We start from the raw sequence: 20,892 nt of genomic DNA on the forward strand, positions 1-20,892 counted from the left end.
CGCAATAAAGACTTTTCTGAAACTGACACGCGTCGCATTACACTTGGTGCGCGATATATCGCTGCGCGCTCTCGCTACAACGTTAGAAAAGGGTTGCATCGCCTTGATTTGCACAGGCAGTCTCCTGGGGATTACGCTGCGCGCAATAAAGACTTTTCTGAAACTGACACGCGTCGCATTACACTTGGTGCGCGATATATCGCTGCGCGCTCTCGCTACAACGTTAGAAAAGGATTGCATCGCCTTGATTTGCACAGGCAGTCTCCTGGGGATTACGCTGCGCGCAATAGACTTTTCTGAAACTGACACGCGTCGTATAACACTTGGGGCGCGATATATCGCTGCGCGCTCTCGCTACAACGTTAGAAAAGGGTTGCATCGCCTTGATTTGCACAGGCAGTCTCCTGGGGATTACGCTGCGCGCAATAAAGACTTTTCTGAAACTGACACGCGTCGCATTACACTTGGTGCGCGATATATCGCTGCGCGCTCTCGCTACAACGTTAGAAAAGGATTGCATCGCCTTGATTTGCACAGGCAGTCTCCTGGGGATTACGCTGCGCGCAATAAAGACTTTTCTGAAACTGACACGCGTCGCATTACACTTGGGGCGCGATATATCGCTGCGCGCTCTCGCTACAACGTTAGAAAAGGGTTGCATCGCCTTGATTTGCGCACGCAGTCTCCTGGGGATTACGCTGCTCGGAATAAAGACTTTTCTGAAACTGACACGCGTCGCATAACACTTGGGACGCGATATATCGCTGCGCGCTCTCGCTACAACGTTAGAAAAGGATTGCATCGGCTTGATTTGCACAGGCAGTCTCCTGGGGATTACGCTGCGCGCAATAAAGACTTTTCTGAAACTGACACGCGTCGCATTACACTTGGTGCGCGATATATCGCTGCGCGCTCTCGCTACAACGTTAGAAAAGGATTGCATCGCCTTGATTTGCACAGGCAGTCTCCTGGGGATTACGCTGCGCGCAATAAAGACTTTTCTGAAACTGACACGCGTCGCATTACACTTGGGGCGCGATATATCGCTGCGCGCTCTCGCTACAACGTTAGAAAAGGGTTGCATCGCCTTGATTTGCGCACGCAGTCTCCTGGGGATTACGCTGCTCGGAATAAAGACTTTTCTGAAACTGACACGCGTCGCATTACACTTGGTGCGCGATATATCGCTGCGCGCTCTCGCTACAACGTTAGAAAAGGGTTGCATCGCCTTGATTTGCACAGGCAGTCTCCTGGGGATTACGCTGCTCGGAATAAAGACTTTTCTGAAACTGACACGCGTCGCATAACACTTGGGGCGCGATATATCGCTGCGCGCTCTCGCTACAACGTTAGAAAAGGGTTGCATCGCCTTGACTTGGACAGGCAGTCTCCTGGGGATTACGCTGCGCGCAATAAAGACTTTTCTGAAACTGACACGCGTCGTATAACACTTGGGGCGCGATATATCGCTGCGCGCTCTCGCTACAACGTTAGAAAAGGGTTGCATCGCCTTGATTTGCACAGGCAGTCTCCTGGGGATTACGCTGCGCGCAATAAAGACTTTTCTGAAACTGACACGCGTCGCATTACACTTGGTGCGCGATATATCGCTGCGCGCTCTCGCTACAACGTTAGAAAAGGATTGCATCGCCTTGATTTGCACAGGCAGTCTCCTGGGGATTACGCTGCGCGCAATAAAGACTTTTCTGAAACTGACACGCGTCGCATTACACTTGGGGCGCGATATATCGCTGCGCGCTCTCGCTACAACGTTAGAAAAGGGTTGCATCGCCTTGATTTGCACAGGCAGTCTCCTGGGGATTACGCTGCTCGGAATAAAGACTTTTCTGAAACTGACACGCGTCGCATAACACTTGGGGCGCGATATATCGCTGCGCGCTCTCGCTACAACGTTAGAAAAGGGTTGCATCGCCTTGATTTGCACAGGCAGTCTCCTGGGGATTACGCTGCTCGGAATAAAGACTTTTCTGAAACTGACACGCGTCGCATAACACTTGGGGCGCGATATATCGCTGCGCGCTCTCGCTACAACGTTAGAAAAGGGTTGCATCGCCTTGATTTGCGCACGCAGTCTCCTGGGGATTACGCTGCTCGCAATAAAGACTTTTCTGAAACTGACACGCGTCGCATTACACTTGGGGCGCGATATATCGCTGCGCGCTCTCGCTACAACGTTAGAAAAGGATTGCATCGCCTTGATTTGCACAGGCAGTCTCCTGGGGATTACGCTGCGCGCAATAAAGACTTTTCTGAAACTGACACGCGTCGCATTACACTTGGGGCGCGATATATCGCTGCGCGCTCTCGCTACAACGTTAGAAAAGGGTTGCATCGCCTTGATTTGCGCACGCAGTCTCCTGGGGATTACGCTGCGCGCAATAAAGACTTTTCTGAAACTGACACGCGTCGCATTACACTTGGGGCGCGATATATCGCTGCGCGCTCTCGCTACAACGTTAGAAAAGGGTTGCATCGCCTTGATTTGCACAGGCAGTCTCCTGGGGATTACGCTGCGCGCAATAAAGACTTTTCTGAAACTGACACGCGTCGCATTACACTTGGGGCGCGATATATCGCTGCGCGCTCTCGCTACAACGTTAGAAAAGGGTTGCATCGCCTTGATTTGCACAGGCAGTTTCCTGGGGATTACGCTGCGCGCAATAAAGACTTTTCTGAAACTGACACGCGTCGTATAACACTTGGGGCGCGATATATCGCTGCGCGCTCTCGCTACAACGTTAGAAAAGGGTTGCATCGCCTTGACTTGGACAGGCAGTCTCCTGGGGATTACGCTGCGCGCAATAAAGACTTTTCTGAAACTGACACGCGTCGTATAACACTTGGGGCGCGATATATCGCTGCGCGCTCTCGCTACAACGTTAGAAAAGGGTTGCATCGCCTTGATTTGCGCACGCAGTCTCCTGGGGATTACGCTGCGCGCAATAAAGACTTTTCTGAAACTGACACGCGTCGCATTACACTTGGGGCGCGATATATCGCTGCGCGCTCTCGCTACAACGTTAGAAAAGGGTTGCATCGCCTTGACTTGGACAGGCAGTCTCCTGGGGATTACGCTGCGCGCAATAAAGACTTTTCTGAAACTGACACGCGTCGTATAACACTTGGGGCGCGATATATCGCTGCGCGCTCTCGCTACAACGTTAGAAAAGGGTTGCATCGCCTTGATTTGCGCACGCAGTCTCCTGGGGATTACGCTGCGCGCAATAAAGACTTTTCTGAAACTGACACGCGTCGTATAACACTTGGGGCGCGATATATCGCTGCGCGCTCTCGCTACAACGTTAGAAAAGGGTTGCATCGCCTTGACTTGGACAGGCAGTCTCCTGGGGATTACGCTGCGCGCAATAAAGACTTTTCTGAAACTGACACGCGTCGTATAACACTTGGGGCGCGATATATCGCTGCGCGCTCTCGCTACAACGTTAGAAAAGGGTTGCATCGCCTTGATTTGCGCACGCAGTCTCCTGGGGATTACGCTGCGCGCAATAAAGACTTTTCTGAAACTGACACGCGTCGCATTACACTTGGGGCGCGATATATCGCTGCGCGCTCTCGCTACAACGTTAGAAAAGGGTTGCATCGCCTTGATTTGCACAGGCAGTCTCCTGGGGATTACGCTGCGCGCAATAAAGACTTTTCTGAAACTGACACGCGTCGTATAACACTTGGGGCGCGATATATCGCTGCGCGCTCTCGCTACAACGTTAGAAAAGGGTTGCATCGCCTTGATTTGCACAGGCAGTCTCCTGGGGATTACGCTGCGCGCAATAAAGACTTTTCTGAAACTGACACGCGTCGCATTACACTTGGGGCGCGATATATCGCTGCGCGCTCTCGCTACAACGTTAGAAAAGGGTTGCATCGCCTTGATTTGCGCACGCAGTCTCCTGGGGATTACGCTGCTCGCAATAAAGACTTTTCTGAAACTGACACGCGTCGCATTACACTTGGGGCGCGATATATCGCTGCGCGCTCTCGCTACAACGTTAGAAAAGGATTGCATCGCCTTGATTTGCACAGGCAGTCTCCTGGGGATTACGCTGCGCGCAATAAAGACTTTTCTGAAACTGACACGCGTCGCATTACACTTGGGGCGCGATATATCGCTGCGCGCTCTCGCTACAACGTTAGAAAAGGGTTGCATCGCCTTGATTTGCGCACGCAGTCTCCTGGGGATTACGCTGCGCGCAATAAAGACTTTTCTGAAACTGACACGCGTCGCATTACACTTGGGGCGCGATATATCGCTGCGCGCTCTCGCTACAACGTTAGAAAAGGGTTGCATCGCCTTGATTTGCACAGGCAGTCTCCTGGGGATTACGCTGCGCGCAATAAAGACTTTTCTGAAACTGACACGCGTCGCATTACACTTGGGGCGCGATATATCGCTGCGCGCTCTCGCTACAACGTTAGAAAAGGGTTGCATCGCCTTGATTTGCACAGGCAGTCTCCTGGGGATTACGCTGCGCGCAATAAAGACTTTTCTGAAACTGGCACGCGTCGCATTACACTTGGGGCGCGATATATCGCTGCGCGCGCTCGCTACAACGTTAGAAAAGGGTTGCATCGCCTTGACTTGGACAGGCAGTCTCCTGGGGATTACGCTGCGCGCAATAAAGACTTTTCTGAAACTGACACGCGTCGTATAACACTTGGGGCGCGATATATCGCTGCGCGCTCTCGCTACAACGTTAGAAAAGGGTTGCATCGCCTTGATTTGCACAGGCAGTCTCCTGGGGATTACGCTGCGCGCAATAAAGACTTTTCTGAAACTGACACGCGTCGCATTACACTTGGGGCGCGATATATCGCTGCGCGCTCTCGCTACAACGTTAGAAAAGGGTTGCATCGCCTTGATTTGCGCACGCAGTCTCCTGGGGATTACGCTGCGCGCAATAAAGACTTTTCTGAAACTGACACGCGTCGCATTACACTTGGGGCGCGATATATCGCTGCGCGCTCTCGCTACAACGTTAGAAAAGGATTGCATCGCCTTGATTTGCACAGGCAGTCTCCTGGGGATTACGCTGCGCGCAATAAAGACTTTTCTGAAACTGACACGCGTCGCATTACACTTGGGGCGCGATATATCGCTGCGCGCTCTCGCTACAACGTTAGAAAAGGGTTGCATCGCCTTGATTTGCGCACGCAGTCTCCTGGGGATTACGCTGCTCGCAATAAAGACTTTTCTGAAACTGACACGCGTCGCATTACACTTGGGGCGCGATATATCGCTGCGCGCTCTCGCTACAACGTTAGAAAAGGGTTGCATCGCCTTGATTTGCGCACGCAGTCTCCTGGGGATTACGCTGCTCGCAATAAAGACTTTTCTGAAACTGACACGCGTCGCATTACACTTGGGGCGCGATATATCGCTGCGCGCTCTCGCTACAACGTTAGAAAAGGGTTGCATCGCCTTGATTTGCGCACGCAGTCTCCTGGGGATTACGCTGCTCGCAATAAAGACTTTTCTGAAACTGACACGCGTCGCATTACACTTGGGGCGCGATATATCGCTGCGCGCTCTCGCTACAACGTTAGAAAAGGGTTGCATCGCCTTGATTTGCGCACGCAGTCTCCTGGGGATTACGCTGCTCGCAATAAAGACTTTTCTGAAACTGACACGCGTCGCATTACACTTGGGGCGCGATATATCGCTGCGCGCTCTCGCTACAACGTTAGAAAAGGGTTGCATCGCCTTGATTTGCGCACGCAGTCTCCTGGGGATTACGCTGCTCGCAATAAAGACTTTTCTGAAACTGACACGCGTCGCATTACACTTGGGGCGCGATATATCGCTGCGCGCTCTCGCTACAACGTTAGAAAAGGGTTGCATCGCCTTGATTTGCGCACGCAGTCTCCTGGGGATTACGCTGCGCGCAATAAAGACTTTTCTGAAACTGACACGCGTCGCATTACACTTGGGGCGCGATATATCGCTGCGCGCTCTCGCTACAACGTTAGAAAAGGATTGCATCGCCTTGATTTGCACAGGCAGTCTCCTGGGGATTACGCTGCGCGCAATAAAGACTTTTCTGAAACTGACACGCGTCGCATTACACTTGGGGCGCGATATATCGCTGCGCGCTCTCGCTACAACGTTAGAAAAGGGTTGCATCGCCTTGATTTGCGCACGCAGTCTCCTGGGGATTACGCTGCTCGCAATAAAGACTTTTCTGAAACTGACACGCGTCGCATTACACTTGGGGCGCGATATATCGCTGCGCGCTCTCGCTACAACGTTAGAAAAGGGTTGCATCGCCTTGATTTGCACAGGCAGTCTCCTGGGGATTACGCTGCGCGCAATAAAGACTTTTCTGAAACTGACACGCGTCGCATTACACTTGGGGCGCGATATATCGCTGCGCGCTCTCGCTACAACGTTAGAAAAGGGTTGCATCGCCTTGATTTGCACAGGCAGTCTCCTGGGGATTACGCTGCGCGCAATAAAGACTTTTCTGAAACTGACACGCGTCGCATTACACTTGGGGCGCGATATATCGCTGCGCGCTCTCGCTACAACGTTAGAAAAGGGTTGCATCGCCTTGATTTGCACAGGCAGTCTCCTGGGGATTACGCTGCGCGCAATAAAGACTTTTCTGAAACTGACACGCGTCGCATTACACTTGGGGCGCGATATATCGCTGCGCGCTCTCGCTACAACGTTAGAAAAGGGTTGCATCGCCTTGATTTGCGCACGCAGTCTCCTGGGGATTACGCTGCTCGCAATAAAGACTTTTCTGAAACTGACACGCGTCGCATTACACTTGGGGCGCGATATATCGCTGCGCGCTCTCGCTACAACGTTAGAAAAGGGTTGCATCGCCTTGATTTGCGCACGCAGTCTCCTGGGGATTACGCTGCGCGCAATAAAGACTTTTCTGAAACTGACACGCGTCGCATTACACTTGGGGCGCGATATATCGCTGCGCGCTCTCGCTACAACGTTAGAAAAGGGTTGCATCGCCTTGATTTGCACAGGCAGTCTCCTGGGGATTACGCTGCGCGCAATAAAGACTTTTCTGAAACTGACACGCGTCGCATTACACTTGGGGCGCGATATATCGCTGCGCGCTCTCGCTACAACGTTAGAAAAGGGTTGCATCGCCTTGATTTGCACAGGCAGTCTCCTGGGGATTACGCTGCGCGCAATAAAGACTTTTCTGAAACTGACACGCGTCGCATTACACTTGGGGCGCGATATATCGCTGCGCGCTCTCGCTACAACGTTAGAAAAGGGTTGCATCGCCTTGATTTGCGCACGCAGTCTCCTGGGGATTACGCTGCGCGCAATAAAGACTTTTCTGAAACTGACACGCGTCGCATTACACTTGGGGCGCGATATATCGCTGCGCGCTCTCGCTACAACGTTAGAAAAGGATTGCATCGCCTTGATTTGCACAGGCAGTCTCCTGGGGATTACGCTGCGCGCAATAAAGACTTTTCTGAAACTGACACGCGTCGCATTACACTTGGGGCGCGATATATCGCTGCGCGCTCTCGCTACAACGTTAGAAAAGGGTTGCATCGCCTTGACTTGGACAGGCAGTCTCCTGGGGATTACGCTGCGCGCAATAAAGACTTTTCTGAAACTGACACGCGTCGTATAACACTTGGGGCGCGATATATCGCTGCGCGCTCTCGCTACAACGTTAGAAAAGGGTTGCATCGCCTTGATTTGCACAGGCAGTCTCCTGGGGATTACGCTGCGCGCAATAAAGACTTTTCTGAAACTGACACGCGTCGCATTACACTTGGTGCGCGATATATCGCTGCGCGCTCTCGCTACAACGTTAGAAAAGGATTGCATCGCCTTGATTTGCGCACGCAGTCTCCTGGGGATTACGCTGCGCGCAATAAAGACTTTTCTGAAACTGACACGCGTCGCATTACACTTGGTGCGCGATATATCGCTGCGCGCTCTCGCTACAAGGTTAGAAAAGGGTTGCATCACATTTCTTTGCACCAATATAGTCTCCTGACGATTACGCTGCTCGCAATAAAGACTTTTCTGAATCTGGCACGCATCGCATAACACTTGGTTCGCGATATATCGCTGCGCGCTCTCGCTACAACGTTAGAAAAGGGTTGCATCGCCTTTCTTTGCACAAGTATAGTCTCGTGACGATTACGCTTCTCGCAATAAAGACTTTTCTGGAACTGACACGCGGCGCATAACACTTGGGGCGCGATATATCGCTGCGCGCTCTTGCTACAACGTTAGAAAAGGGTTGCATCGCCTTTCCTTGCACTAGTCTCCTGACAATTACGCTGCTCGCAATAAAGACTTTTCTGAAACTGACACGCGTCGCATAACACTTGGGGCGCGATATATCGCTGCGCGCTCTCGCTACAACGTTAGAAAAGGGTTGCATCGCCTTGATTTGCACAGGCAGTCTCCTGGGGATTACGCTGCGCGCAATAAAGACTTTTCTGAAACTGACACGCGTCGCATTACACTTGGTGCGCGATATATCGCTGCGCGCTCTCGCTACAACGTTAGAAAAGGATTGCATCGCCTTGATTTGCGCACGCAGTCTCCTGGGGATTACGCTGCGCGCAATAAAGACTTTTCTGAAACTGACACGCGTCGCATTACACTTGGTGCGCGATATATCGCTGCGCGCTCTCGCTACAAGGTTAGAAAAGGGTTGCATCACATTTCTTTGCACCAATATAGTCTCCTTACGATTACGCTGCTCGCAATAATGACTTTTCTGAATCTGGCACGCATCGCATAACACTTTTTTGTTCGCGATATATCGCTGCGCGCTCTCGCTACAACGTTAGAAAAGGGTTGCATCGCCTTTCTTTGCACAAGTATAGTCTCGTGACGATTACGCTTCTCGCAATAAAGACTTTTCTGGAACTGACACGCGGCGCATAACACTTGGGGCGCGATATATCGCTGCGCGCTCTCGCTACAACGTTAGAAAAGGGTTGCATCGCCTTTCCTTGCACTAGTCTCCTGACAATTACGCTGCTCGCAATAAAGACTTTTCTGAAACTGACACGCGTCGCATAACACTTGGGGCGCGATATATCGCTGCGCGCTCTCGCTACAACGTTAGAAAAGGGTTGCATCGCCTTGACTTGGACAGGCAGTCTCCTGGGGATTACGCTGCTCTCAATAAGGACTTTTCTGAAACTGACAAGCGTCGCATTACACTTGGGGCGCGCAATATCGCTGCGCGCTCTCGCTACAACGTTAGAAAATGGTTGCATCGCCTTGATTTGCACACGCAGTCTCCTGGGGATTACGCTGCTCGGAATAAAGACTTTTCTGAAACTGACACGCGTCGCATAACACTTGGGGCGCGATATATCGCTGCGCGCTCTCGCTACAACGTTAGAAAAGGGTTGCATCGCCTTGATTTGCGCACGCAGTCTCCTGGGGATTACGCTGCGCGCAATAAAGACTTTTCTGAAACTGACACGCGTCGTATAACACTTGGGGCGCGATATATCGCTGCGCGCTCTCGCTACAACGTTAGAAAAGGATTGCATCGCCTTGATTTGCACAGGCAGTCTCCTGGGGATTACGCTGCGCGCAATAAAGACTTTTCTGAAACTGACACGCGTCGTATAACACTTGGGGCGCGATATATCGCTGCGCGCTCTCGCTACAACGTTAGAAAAGGATTGCATCGCCTTGATTTGCACAGGCAGTCTCCTGGGGATTACGCTGCGCGCAATAAAGACTTTTCTGAAACTGACACGCGTCGTATAACACTTGGGGCGCGATATATCGCTGCGCGCTCTCGCTACAACGTTAGAAAAGGGTTGCATCGCCTTGATTTGCGCACGCAGTCTCCTGGGGATTACGCTGCTCGCAATAAAGACTTTTCTGAGACTGACACGCGTCGTATAACACTTGGGGCGCGATATATCGCTGCGCGCTCTCGCTACAACGTTAGAAAAGGGTTGCATCGCCTTGATTTGCACAGGCAGTCTCCTGGGGATTACGCTGCTCGCAATAAAGACTTTTCTGAAACTGACACGCGTCGTATAACACTTGGGGCGCGATATATCGCTGCGCGCTCTCGCTACAACGTTAGAAAAGGATTGCATCGCCTTGATTTGCACAGGCAGTCTCCTGGGGATTACGCTGCGCGCAATAAAGACTTTTCTGAAACTGACACGCGTCGTATAACACTTGGGGCGCGATATATCGCTGCGCGCTCTCGCTACAACGTTAGAAAAGGATTGCATCGCCTTGATTTGCACAGGCAGTCTCCTGGGGATTACGCTGCGCGCAATAAAGACTTTTCTGAAACTGACACGCGTCGTATAACACTTGGGGCGCGATATATCGCTGCGCGCTCTCGCTACAACGTTAGAAAAGGATTGCATCGCCTTGATTTGCACAGGCAGTCTCCTGGGGATTACGCTGCTCGCAATAAAGACTTTTCTGAAACTGACACGCGTCGTATAACACTTGGGGCGCGATATATCGCTGCGCGCTCTCGCTACAACGTTAGAAAAGGATTGCATCGCCTTGATTTGCACAGGCAGTCTCCTGGGGATTACGCTGCGCGCAATAAAGACTTTTCTGAAACTGACACGCGTCGTATAACACTTGGGGCGCGATATATCGCTGCGCGCTCTCGCTACAACGTTAGAAAAGGATTGCATCGCCTTGATTTGCACACGCAGTCTCCTGGGGATTACGCTGCGCGCAATAAAGACTTTTCTGAAACTGACACGCGTCGCATTACACTTGGGGCGCGATATATCGCTGCGCGCTCTCGCTACAACGTTAGAAAAGGGTTGCATCGCCTTGATTTGCGCACGCAGTCTCCTGGGGATTACGCTGCGCGCAATAAAGACTTTTCTGAAACTGACACGCGTCGCATTACACTTGGGGCGCGATATATCGCTGCGCGCTCTCGCTACAACGTTAGAAAAGGATTGCATCGCCTTGATTTGCACAGGCAGTCTCCTGGGGATTACGCTGCGCGCAATAAAGACTTTTCTGAAACTGACACGCGTCGCATTACACTTGGGGCGCGATATATCGCTGCGCGCTCTCGCTACAACGTTAGAAAAGGGTTGCATCGCCTTGATTTGCGCACGCAGTCTCCTGGGGATTACGCTGCTCGCAATAAAGACTTTTCTGAAACTGACACGCGTCGCATTACACTTGGGGCGCGATATATCGCTGCGCGCTCTCGCTACAACGTTAGAAAAGGGTTGCATCGCCTTGATTTGCGCACGCAGTCTCCTGGGGATTACGCTGCTCGCAATAAAGACTTTTCTGAAACTGACACGCGTCGCATTACACTTGGGGCGCGATATATCGCTGCGCGCTCTCGCTACAACGTTAGAAAAGGGTTGCATCGCCTTGATTTGCGCACGCAGTCTCCTGGGGATTACGCTGCTCGCAATAAAGACTTTTCTGAAACTGACACGCGTCGCATTACACTTGGGGCGCGATATATCGCTGCGCGCTCTCGCTACAACGTTAGAAAAGGGTTGCATCGCCTTGATTTGCGCACGCAGTCTCCTGGGGATTACGCTGCTCGCAATAAAGACTTTTCTGAAACTGACACGCGTCGCATTACACTTGGGGCGCGATATATCGCTGCGCGCTCTCGCTACAACGTTAGAAAAGGGTTGCATCGCCTTGATTTGCGCACGCAGTCTCCTGGGGATTACGCTGCTCGCAATAAAGACTTTTCTGAAACTGACACGCGTCGCATTACACTTGGGGCGCGATATATCGCTGCGCGCTCTCGCTACAACGTTAGAAAAGGGTTGCATCGCCTTGATTTGCGCACGCAGTCTCCTGGGGATTACGCTGCGCGCAATAAAGACTTTTCTGAAACTGACACGCGTCGCATTACACTTGGGGCGCGATATATCGCTGCGCGCTCTCGCTACAACGTTAGAAAAGGATTGCATCGCCTTGATTTGCACAGGCAGTCTCCTGGGGATTACGCTGCGCGCAATAAAGACTTTTCTGAAACTGACACGCGTCGCATTACACTTGGGGCGCGATATATCGCTGCGCGCTCTCGCTACAACGTTAGAAAAGGGTTGCATCGCCTTGATTTGCGCACGCAGTCTCCTGGGGATTACGCTGCTCGCAATAAAGACTTTTCTGAAACTGACACGCGTCGCATTACACTTGGGGCGCGATATATCGCTGCGCGCTCTCGCTACAACGTTAGAAAAGGGTTGCATCGCCTTGATTTGCACAGGCAGTCTCCTGGGGATTACGCTGCGCGCAATAAAGACTTTTCTGAAACTGACACGCGTCGCATTACACTTGGGGCGCGATATATCGCTGCGCGCTCTCGCTACAACGTTAGAAAAGGGTTGCATCGCCTTGATTTGCACAGGCAGTCTCCTGGGGATTACGCTGCGCGCAATAAAGACTTTTCTGAAACTGACACGCGTCGCATTACACTTGGGGCGCGATATATCGCTGCGCGCTCTCGCTACAACGTTAGAAAAGGGTTGCATCGCCTTGATTTGCACAGGCAGTCTCCTGGGGATTACGCTGCGCGCAATAAAGACTTTTCTGAAACTGACACGCGTCGCATTACACTTGGGGCGCGATATATCGCTGCGCGCTCTCGCTACAACGTTAGAAAAGGGTTGCATCGCCTTGATTTGCGCACGCAGTCTCCTGGGGATTACGCTGCTCGCAATAAAGACTTTTCTGAAACTGACACGCGTCGCATTACACTTGGGGCGCGATATATCGCTGCGCGCTCTCGCTACAACGTTAGAAAAGGATTGCATCGCCTTGATTTGCACAGGCAGTCTCCTGGGGATTACGCTGCGCGCAATAAAGACTTTTCTGAAACTGACACGCGTCGCATTACACTTGGGGCGCGATATATCGCTGCGCGCTCTCGCTACAACGTTAGAAAAGGGTTGCATCGCCTTGATTTGCGCACGCAGTCTCCCGGGGATTACGCTGCGCGCAATAAAGACTTTTCTGAAACTGACACGCGTCGCATTACACTTGGGGCGCGATATATCGCTGCGCGCTCTCGCTACAACGTTAGAAAAGGGTTGCATCGCCTTGATTTGCACAGGCAGTCTCCTGGGGATTACGCTGCGCGCAATAAAGACTTTTCTGAAACTGACACGCGTCGCATTACACTTGGGGCGCGATATATCGCTGCGCGCTCTCGCTACAACGTTAGAAAAGGGTTGCATCGCCTTGATTTGCACAGGCAGTCTCCTGGGGATTACGCTGCGCGCAATAAAGACTTTTCTGAAACTGACACGCGTCGCATTACACTTGGGGCGCGATATATCGCTGCGCGCTCTCGCTACAACGTTAGAAAAGGGTTGCATCGCCTTGATTTGCGCACGCAGTCTCCTGGGGATTACGCTGCGCGCAATAAAGACTTTTCTGAAACTGACACGCGTCGCATTACACTTGGGGCGCGATATATCGCTGCGCGCTCTCGCTACAACGTTAGAAAAGGATTGCATCGCCTTGATTTGCACAGGCAGTCTCCTGGGGATTACGCTGCGCGCAATAAAGACTTTTCTGAAACTGACACGCGTCGCATTACACTTGGGGCGCGATATATCGCTGCGCGCTCTCGCTACAACGTTAGAAAAGGGTTGCATCGCCTTGACTTGGACAGGCAGTCTCCTGGGGATTACGCTGCGCGCAATAAAGACTTTTCTGAAACTGACACGCGTCGTATAACACTTGGGGCGCGATATATCGCTGCGCGCTCTCGCTACAACGTTAGAAAAGGGTTGCATCGCCTTGATTTGCACAGGCAGTCTCCTGGGGATTACGCTGCGCGCAATAAAGACTTTTCTGAAACTGACACGCGTCGCATTACACTTGGTGCGCGATATATCGCTGCGCGCTCTCGCTACAACGTTAGAAAAGGATTGCATCGCCTTGATTTGCGCACGCAGTCTCCTGGGGATTACGCTGCGCGCAATAAAGACTTTTCTGAAACTGACACGCGTCGCATTACACTTGGTGCGCGATATATCGCTGCGCGCTCTCGCTACAAGGTTAGAAAAGGGTTGCATCACATTTCTTTGCACCAATATAGTCTCCTGACGATTACGCTGCTCGCAATAAAGACTTTTCTGAATCTGGCACGCATCGCATAACACTTGGTTCGCGATATATCGCTGCGCGCTCTCGCTACAACGTTAGAAAAGGGTTGCATCGCCTTTCTTTGCACAAGTATAGTCTCGTGACGATTACGCTTCTCGCAATAAAGACTTTTCTGGAACTGACACGCGGCGCATAACACTTGGGGCGCGATATATCGCTGCGCGCTCTTGCTACAACGTTAGAAAAGGGTTGCATCGCCTTTCCTTGCACTAGTCTCCTGACAATTACGCTGCTCGCAATAAAGACTTTTCTGAAACTGACACGCGTCGCATAACACTTGGGGCGCGATATATCGCTGCGCGCTCTCGCTACAACGTTAGAAAAGGGTTGCATCGCCTTGATTTGCACAGGCAGTCTCCTGGGGATTACGCTGCGCGCAATAAAGACTTTTCTGAAACTGACACGCGTCGCATTACACTTGGTGCGCGATATATCGCTGCGCGCTCTCGCTACAACGTTAGAAAAGGATTGCATCGCCTTGATTTGCGCACGCAGTCTCCTGGGGATTACGCTGCGCGCAATAAAGACTTTTCTGAAACTGACACGCGTCGCATTACACTTGGTGCGCGATATATCGCTGCGCGCTCTCGCTACAAGGTTAGAAAAGGGTTGCATCACATTTCTTTGCACCAATATAGTCTCCTTACGATTACGCTGCTCGCAATAATGACTTTTCTGAATCTGGCACGCATCGCATAACACTTCCCTTATGAAAATATGAGATGAGTTTCACATGAAAGTCTGGCGAGTTTTGACATCACAGCCACTAGATTTTCTGATGAGTTTCTTTGGAATTTTCTGATGTATTCCTAATGTCATTCTAAAACATATTGGCCACCGTCTTTCTGTACAATTCTTGACGAGTGTTTTTCTTGTGAGCATGAAATGTCTTCCTAATGTGCGCTCCAAAGCAGTTTTCTTGTGACTTTCTCACGTCTTCCTAACGAATCTCTAATGAGCTTATACACTAGACTGCTCGTGCTCATATTACTGCTATAACAAAATTGGCCACCACGTGTGGTAACATTTTCTCACGTGTCCCAGTGGCAGTCCGACCTTATTTAAAGCTGTTACCTGTGCGTGACTGTCTTTGGTGCTATATATATGCAGCCTGTATGCATGCATGTATGTCAGCCTGTATGTATGTATGTCGAAGATGCAGCACTTTTGACATGTACATGGGCCCTACATATGCTGCATGTAAGACATTACTCAACGAAAGAAATTTAACAAAAACATTTATTGGGCATATCAATGCTTCCTTAAATGCAGAAGGAGGTTAAATGGAAGGAAAACACAGTATCGGTCTGGTTACGGATGTGATATCTTCCTTTCATTTAATCTCGCTACTTATCATTGAGGAGAGGCTGTTCTTGAGGTGGAGTGTCGTCATCTTGAAGTAAGTGCACGTGTACCCTGCATGGTAGAAAGGACAGAAAATTAACAAAACTTGGCAATCAACCACAGAAATACATGCTGTATCACTTGCTGCAGAACGATCTGGAGATGTTATAGCTAGTTCTGCGAAAAATTTATGTGGTGTCGGTTCACACAAAGTTGAGGAACCACTGCCTGGCCTTTGGGTGCAGCAGTAACTACAGTAAGCAGAAATTGCTCTTGGCTGTACAAATGTGCAACATTGATCAGCTGTGGCATGTGTACATGTCGTGAACAACTTCAGCTATATCGGTTTCCACTTGACAAAGGACAGCAGTGTCTGTGGATTACCAGCGTGAATGACAAAATCTCACTAATTACTTGGCATGGAAATGAGCGTAGGAGTGTTTGTGTACGGGCAACCCAATGCATCCCAGAGACATCCAAGTGCCAGTGGTTATAGAATATTTGCATCAGCTACGGTCACAGTTCTCACACATTCCAAGCCTACTATGTCATGCATGTGTTGGCCTCCTGAATGATGGCATATATCCCATTGAAGAAATACATCACGCCATGTCTGGGTTTTTTTATCATTTACACCTGAGCACTGCTTTCAGAGGGAGGGCACAAGTTGAAAAACAAATGCGTAGAAGCATGATAAACAAGCTTGCATAAAAATAATTTAATAATTAAGCATGGTGGTTGCTATTCCACGTAATTAGAGAGTATTCCTCTTTGTCATGCAATCATAATGAGCGTTGACTGACACACGTCCCATTTTTGGATGTGGTATTCCTCACTGATTTTGTTGTATCAATCGGTTGCCATAGGTGAACGAAACAGATAAACAATCTAAATCCAGTGCACAGCTTGTCATGTCAATGCATGGTCAAATGGGACGAGCACACTGGTTCTTTGAGTGAATTATGGTGCTCTCCTAGGCGCATGCTGAGGCACTGGCTAGTCAGCGTGCCCGATGTACATTGGACCAAATATGCATGTGATCAAAAGAATAGCCTACATTAACCCTGAAAGATACGAGACAAATTTTGGGTATCTTTAACTAAGCAAGCCTCCAATGCCTAGGTGCCTTTGTCAATTCACTTGTGGACTGCAGTGCACATATATTTCCAGCAAAAATAAATTAGGCAGCATATGCACAACCGTCATGTTGTATGGTCTCCCTTCCCTCGCTGCGCAAATTTTGTCCTGAAAAGTTACATGAACTGATTGAATTGCAAATTGAATCGAGAAAGGCAAGGAGGCAAGCGAGGCTTGCTTGGTTAAAGGTAGCACCAAATTTGTCCAGTGCGTGTCAGAGACACTGTACTGTATTCCCTTCACAGGTGGTCAAATGTACATAGCGCAGACTGGCTGGTGCCTAAATATGTACCTATGAGATCAACATATTTCACTCAAAAGACCAGTATGCTCGTCCTACTTGGCCACACATATCCGCAATGGGGCTTCAGGCCGGATTAGGATTGTTTCTGTTTTCACCCATGGCTGAAAATTGGCAAGAGAAATCAGTCAGGCACACCACATAAATAACAATAAGTGTGAGCCAGCCCCCATTATCAATGCATGAAGAAGGGCATCCTTTGTAGATTACAAGGGATAGAAATTAGTCTGTGCCTATTTACTTACTTCTTTTTATGCAAACACCATTTATCATGATTTTATGCCTTTGTATTATAACTTCTGCCATCCCTCTCAAATTAACTGGTGCACAACACAAGTGCACATCCAGTGCTATTTTTGTTAGTCCTTCCAACAACTTAAACAGTCAGTCGTTAGCCAAGGTCATGTTGCATAGTCTCCCTTCCCTCGCTGCGTAAATTTTGTCCTGAAAAGTTACATGAACCGCTTGGCAAATTCAAATGGACACTACAAGTTTCACCGAGTGGACACAGCTGGTTCTCAGAAATGCACAAAAACAGTGATGGGTATCTGTTGGCATCCTGTAGTGTGTGCAAACTAGCTGTGACATTGCTGCAGTAGACACACTCACAACTGCTACAATGCCTACCAGCATGAATAGGGGCAGCTTGCAAAGAAAAGAATACGAAGAAAGTGAGAGAAAAAATAGAAAGCTTACCAGAAAACACCTCACTACTTAAGTAACTGCAGCACAATGAATACTGGCCTTCATATTTCATTTCAAGAAATTCGAGTTCATCAAATGTGTATTTGCAGTGACAGTTATTCTGAGAACAAGACAGACATAATTGTAAACATCAATGTTAAACAATGGTATGCACACTGCGTGCTTAGACCTTTGAGATATATGGCACACTGCACTTCGAATTCTTACATGGACAAAAACAGCACATGTGTGTATCATAAGCAGAAAGGAAAACATGGAAATATATGCTACAGCATAACAAACAGTTCCAAACAAATAAAACCAAAATAAAAAAGAAACATACTGAGTAATAGGCAAAAATAAAATGGACTTGCAGCCAAGCAATTGATGCGAGAAAAATACTAAACGTCAGGACATGCGAGGTGTAGTTTTAACAGAACAAGATAACGTGTGCATAATGTCTACAAACACAAATAAGCAGCAAGTGGAATAAATTTGCACAAATATTTAGCCTATTTAGCAAGATGCATTAAGTAATATGTCGATACACTTATCCACTAACGATACCGAGATCCTACTTTTGTGAACACGTACACTTAAAGCATACCTGACATGTCCATCCAGATTACACGCCGTGCTGCTGCAGCCATTGCCACGGGTTATGTGGACACAGTTGTGGGTCACGGCTTCACCACTACAAAGAGAATTCTGTGTTAACTTACAGCTGTGGCACAATAAGACTATCACATCGTGAACACATGCAAGGAGCATGTAAAAACAGTCACGAAAACAATGCCTGCACTGGTGCAGGGTGGCAACAGAGCACAAAGTCGAAGTCGCTGATGAATGTCACGATAACAGGGACCCCTTCAACAAGGCAAAATTTCACACGCAGCAGCAGCAGCGCATTACATGAATGTTTGTTTACATAACAATTCTAGAGTTTCTGTCATGACTTTAAGTAACTATCCCTTGTAATGTTTACTTACGTCAAAGTTATGGCAACACCCCTTCAAAACAAACCTGTACCAGTAGCACGCTGTGATTGCTTACATTTTTTTTTCCTAATGCTGCTCGTAAATCGAACACCTTGTAAGCAGAGATTATCTACAACGTCGAAACATTTATAAGCGAGGAAACGTCGTAGCAGTAAGAATCGGTCAAGAGGTAGATGAGTCGTTATCATGCGACTTCAGCAGAAAAGCGGGAGCTCACGCACAAGCGCGCATGATGAACACGATTATTTCCGAACGTAATCTTTCTCATCAGAAGAAAACGCTTATCAAGATTTTCAATTCTGCATTATGGCAATAAATTCGCGCAACTAAACTCTGACACCCAGCAATCATCGGCATAGGTTTCACTGTTGTCGTGGGAGTTCTCTTTCCTACGTTCGCAAGGCACCCTATGCCCACACGAGAAGCACGCACAACACGTGTGTAGATAGCAAGCACGGTTACTCACCTTTTGAATGGCACGACGCGGTCGAAAAGCGTCCTCCAAGTTGCCGGTGCTTCGATGTTTCTTCCAGCAGACATGCCGGTGCATAGTGGACGAGCAGTGGCACGCTAACAACACGCATTAATTCTTCGCGACGTCCACCCAACTTTTCACGACAACCAGAGACAAAGGGAACGCACTCCACGGCATGAACATCGTTGGTCCACATTTGGCTGGCGCGCCACGCACACGGCGAGTTTGCAGCGAGACACAAGCTGTCTGTGGCACTTATGCGCACGCGAACTAAGTCACATTTCGTTACAGCAAACACAAAAACACACGATCAAACAAGCACATCGTTGCAGCTCGCACACCCGACCGACTCGTAAAGAGAGCGACAGGTTGATTGGATTGGATTGGAAACGGGACGGTGGGTGGCGCCACCAACAGGTCGGTTGGGGTCAGCCAATGTCTCGGCTAGCGTCATCTGAGGATTTGTGCGGCTGCCTAATTGCGCAGAGCTGTTGCAAGACAAACAGAACCACAGATAAGTCTATATTGTAAGCTATAGCTTGGCATAGTAAGAAATTCTATAACCACGGAGGAAGGAAACTAAGGAGAGGCCCTACCCCCTCCGCGCGCTAGGAGAAAAGTGTGGCGGAAATGACGTATAGGTTCTCATTTCTTTTGCTGCTTTTTTATTTTTTTTTGCTGCATGGCCACGCCTTTTGGGCCACAATGGCGGCGTTGTTCTGATTTTTTGAGCGCGCACACGTGTTGCTCTGGTAGGTTTCGTGCCGTGGCAAAGGCGCTGTGTGGGCGGGTTTGCGTTAGTCACCGTGTCTTGTTGCGCTGTGTTACCTGCACCGTGCTCTGCCGGATGTTGCGCGAGCGCGCGCGCTCCGCGTGCGAAACCACGCGCAGCGCGGCGTGGTTTCGCGAAAGATGTAAACAAGAGAGGAGGGTGTCACAAAAGGCGGAGCATCGCCATGAGCAACGCCAACTTCCGGCTTCACTTTTGCTTCACAAAGAGTGACGTCAGGGCCTCTTCTTAGTTTCCTTCCTCCGTGTCTATAACGCATTTTCAATTTGAATCGCTTCTGCTATCTGCAGCCAGCAAAAGCATGGCCTTCGAGATCTGAAAATGTTAACCCTATAGAAAATCGTTGCGGTGACGTTAATCGAAAGATTTTCACTTCGGGTACCTCTCATAAAACCCGCGAATTACGCATTTCGCTGCTCCCCGTGCTACCTGCACCGTCACTTCAATTTAAATAACTTCCTGCTGTCGTTGACATCAGCTATATAGCCTCAGACATCGTTGACGCGATCTCCGAGAGACACATGTGCAGTGTGCGATGTTTTAGTGCCCGTTGCAACAGTGTCAGTCGGAAAGCATCAAATCTGCTCGTGTGGCGCAGCTTACACTCCTGTCGTCCGTATCTTGCTTTCGTGTTAGTGTGTTTAATGTGCGCGGATAGCACTCGTGTAGCTCGTGCCTTCTGTGTTGATCGTGCTACCCACGAAGATTCCTCGAAAAACCCACATGTCTCGGCAGCGTGCATTTGTCCTATGTGGTATATGCCAGAAATGTGCGCTGGCGTACGATGTGCTTGCAACCAAGTACTACAGTGCGTTCCAGCAAATAGACGCTGCCGCTAACGCGCAGTTTTTTTTTTTTTCCCCGTCGTGGTTGCTCAGTGGCTATGGTGGTGTTGGGCTGCTGAGCACGAGGTCGCGGGATCGAATCCCGGCTTCGGCGGCCGCATTTCAATGGGGGCGAAATGCGAAAACACCCGTGTACTTAGATTTAGGTGCACGTTAAAGAACCCCA

General features: G+C 49.7%; 1 long non-coding RNA gene across 1 annotated transcript; it reads right to left on the reverse strand.

Annotated features, from left to right (window-relative positions):
- Nucleotides 1–15,373: 15,373 nt before the first annotated feature.
- LOC140218314 (uncharacterized) lies at nucleotides 15,374–19,448 on the reverse strand. The gene is made up of 3 exons (XR_011894576.1): nucleotides 19,083–19,448; nucleotides 18,226–18,312; nucleotides 15,374–15,568 (listed from the first exon to the last, which is right to left on the reverse strand). It is a non-coding gene; the product is annotated as an uncharacterized lncRNA (long non-coding RNA).
- Between the last annotated feature and the right edge of the window lie 1,444 nt (nucleotides 19,449–20,892).

This window comes from Dermacentor andersoni, chromosome 5 (genome assembly GCF_023375885.2).
Source record: "Dermacentor andersoni chromosome 5, qqDerAnde1_hic_scaffold, whole genome shotgun sequence".
Taxonomy (NCBI): domain Eukaryota; kingdom Metazoa; phylum Arthropoda; class Arachnida; order Ixodida; family Ixodidae; genus Dermacentor; species Dermacentor andersoni.